Here is a 4,129-nt window from a genome sequence, read left to right on the forward strand (position 1 = left end):
GTTTAAATCAGAGTTAAAGAATTATCTACATGCTCATTCCTTCTACTCTTTAGATGAATACTTCAATGTAAATAGAGAATGATGTAAAATTAAGTTATATTAATTTTTAAGCTAAAATTGCCTGTACTTATGTATGTAACCTTTTGACTTGTTCTGTATCCAAAGGTACTAACCTGCTTAGGATTTATAGAATGTAAATAAATTCAATTCAATTCAACTAGGTAAGTATTTGAAGACTGTGGTCTTCTGGGTTGTAGCAACATGCAGTTTTGAGAGAGCCCATCATTTCAGAGGAACATATTGTCTCCATCTTCAGGGCTAAAAATTAGCAAAGCAAGAAACCAGAAGCTGATGGCAAGCTGAACTTGTGATATGTTCCTCCTGATAAGCTGGGCTTTCTCCAAACTACATGGGATTATAAAGCCAGGGGACCAAATTTTCAGTCACTGCTATGAGAACCTCAAATCCAACTGTGTACCCATATTTATTTTTATATTTATATTAGTGCTTGTATTGTGTATAATTCTTGTGTTATGATATGTTCTACATTCTTTGTTTGCGTCTATAAGGATCTATGGAGTATAAGATTTTAATTGGAGTAGACCTGCCCCTGATCTTTGACTATATGACCTACTTCTAAACAGCATAACCTCCAAGGTCAGGATTCTTCAGCTCGTGCAAAATATATGTATATTGGTATGTTTTATCCTCTGACATTCACGCTGCAAATATTTATAACTTAACATGACATTTCTTTATAGTCACTGCCATGAAAGCCTCAAATCTTACATGACATTTCTTATTTATTACATTGAATATTAGATATACAGTTCTGTTTACATTCCTATGCAATTATTCTGTCACTGTTCACATGTGTTACTAGTTTCTTCCCCCCATTTTTAGAAGATGTGCGCACAGTTTATATAAAAATGTAACAACATTACTATATCGTAGCAATGTTTGCTTTGTCAAACAATGCTGATGCATTGCTTGGAATGAATTTGTTTATTGGTAGAAAGATTGTAATATGAAAACTATTTTGTCCATGAAAAGTGTGCATTTTGTTGTTTTCTTACAATTAGGAGCTTGTAGAAGAAAAAAATCTTCCTGCCCACACTTGATAGCTGTACTCCTTGAATAATTCAGTGCACGAAGTTACTATTTGTAGATCTTCCCCTTTCTGAGAAAGCTACAAGAATTATTATGTGCTGCCACAGAATTTGTTTTGTCATCTAAAATCTGTTTCAGGAACTGGTGAAAATGACTTCAATACACGTTTTCATTCTCGTTTTTTAATATAATAAATATATATAAAGTTTCCTGTATTATAGTTTCAAGCCCTTCTGTCGATTTGTCACTCAGTGACTCTGTTTAATTCACTTAGTTGCATACAGTAAGCACAGTAAGCAATTTCTCTATGCACTGGCTGGAATAAAGTTTCATTCTGTGACTACTCTATTGGTGTTCTGCTTGTGTACATTTCATATAATACTACTATATGGAATGCTGTGAATTGAAAAATAAAGATATCTTAACCCATATTATAGTATAGTTTTTAATGTCACTCTGGGACACATCAGCTGCTGTTCTGTGCTGGTGATGCAAATCTATTGAGAAATAACAGAGGTACCATAAAGAAAAACACACAAACTTTAATTGATGCTAGCAAGGAGGTTGGGCAAAATTGTAATATGAAGATAGCTAGCAGATCCTTAAAAATGTGGCAGAGTTCTAATATATATGGGAACAAAAGTAGAATATCAAAATTGATTCGAGAGTAAATTAAGAGCAGAATGAATTTGGGTAATCCTTACCATTCAGTCCAGAACCTTTTGTCTTCCCATTTGCTGTCTAAAGAAGTAAAAATTACAAAATATAAAACAATAATTTTGCCTGAGTGTTTGTAGGGGTATGAAACTTGGTCTCTGGCATTAAGAGAGGAACATAGACTGAGGGTAGACATTTCTCGAATGGTCTGGCAGGCTACAATACTGGTCATGTTCAGCAATTTTTAAAAAATACTTGCAGTGCATATTAGCAGCTAAAATTTTGACAGTGGATTTTGTTGTGTGTACACTTGCAGTGAAGAGAGGGGGAGAAAAAAAAAATCGGGGCAGGTTTTGACATGTCAGATCAGACCATTCCCTGTCAGTGATGAGATGTCTTTTATCCATGACAAGTATCAATAATGAGAGCAAGAATTTGCTGCCAAGGGGATGTATTTTTAATTTCTTAAATTTTTTAAGGGTGCCATCTTCTGGGATGTGGGGTCATGTAGATATTGTGTAAACCTCCGTGTAAACCTCAAATATTCTTCAAATAATGTTTATGTGAGAGACATATTAATATCTGTCATTCTAATGATTTTCTTCTGGATGTCAAAACATTTTGTTACTTTCTTGATTATCTTTGGTCCTCCCACAGTTGTGAAGGTCGAGTAGAAATTAACAGACTGAACTAATGGTAGTGGCTGCTACCGCCATTCCATTGTCATTGTACTGTCAAACTTCAGGGATAGATGGCACATACAATGCATGACAATATAATTTTTTCTATTTCATGATAATGAATCGGAATAATTCCTGTGATTTGAGTGAGGCCAGTGAGCAGGGGTATAACTGGGATAGGGCAAAGGGGAAACATACAAAAGTACTTCCATCTCTACGCATATAACATGAACTAGATAGTCTGGAAAGGTCTTGAACTAATCATAATACACTTATTGCACCTAATTGAATTGCATAAGTGTGACTCATTCAGAGAACCCTCAAGTTCCCTAGAAGGCATTTGGCATTACATTGTTATAGGTGTATTCCTTCTCTTATTTTTTTCCATGTAATCCTATCCTGTACTGAATTAGTGAACATGAACATAAGATTTTCGATAATCATTGCATTTCTTTAAGATATATTATTAATTTTTGCTATATAGTCATATCCAATACTGAACTGGAAGATGAATAGATACCAGATTTTCAACGTTCATTTTATTTTTGTAAGATATGTTACTTTTGCTATATAAACCTTTCCATTACTGAACTGGAATATGAATAGATACCAGATTTTCAGTATTCATTATATTTCTTTAAGATATGGTATTATTATTTTTGCCATATAATCCTTAACATTATTGATCTGGAATATGAAAAGGTTCAAGATTTTCAGTATTCATTATATTTCTGCAGGATATGTTATTATTTCCACCGTATTATTCTGCCCAGTACTGAACTTGTGAAGATGAATATATCAGATTTTCATATCTCATTAAATGCAATCTTAATCTTGTTGACAAGAGTGTATTTCACATTCTTGAGTTTCATCATTCTAATGAAATTAATAATAAATGGGAAACCTGAGTATTGCTGCTTACTATACATGTTTTATAATACTTAAATGTAACCAAAAAACTATATTCTGTGTGTCTTTCAAGTGTAAGTTGTGAGCAAATTATGAGGTTTAATACAATTATCTCTTATGGAAACAGAATTTTCTTTCAAGTTTCCCCACCTTCAGCTTTTCTAAATACAAATATTCCATGTACGTATGATACAGTTCACAATGTCCAGTGCACTTGGGTAAGGAGGCGTTTGATGTGAATGAAATGTTATGACTTTCCAGGCACTGTTGAGAAACTTTCGTCAGATAAATAATTTGCAACCTGATCTCTTTTACTGCAGAGCTATAAATAATTTGCAACCTGATCTCTTCTACTGCAGAACTGCAGAGGCTCTTATTCCGTTTTTTGTTTTGGTGGGTGGACAAAGTTTAATAGCACTTCACTCAAATCCATCCCGAAGGATATGGGTGAAGTGATGCTGAACACAGGTCCAAATAAATTAAAAATAGAGGTGGGGGAGAGGTAAAAACCTCTTCAGTACTAGAGATCTGGTGGTAAAAGTATTTATCGCTATACTTGCTAATAATGCCTTCGGAGGGGGTGGGGGGCGAGGAGCACCCATTAGCTGTGCTATGTTAGCATACGTTCTTACCGATTGTGCTCTCGGTGCTGGCGGCCATCTCGATTCTTATGTTGATTGCGTAGAGATGGCAGTAGTAGGGCATCCGTGGTTTCATGGCGACAATGTTGCCCACCAATAACGAAGAGTTTCACGCGGCTGGCAGCGCCGCGA

The sequence above is a fragment of the Cryptotermes secundus genome, unplaced genomic scaffold (assembly GCF_002891405.2).
Source record: "Cryptotermes secundus unplaced genomic scaffold, Csec_1.0 scaffold166, whole genome shotgun sequence".
NCBI lineage: Eukaryota > Metazoa > Arthropoda > Insecta > Blattodea > Kalotermitidae > Cryptotermes > Cryptotermes secundus.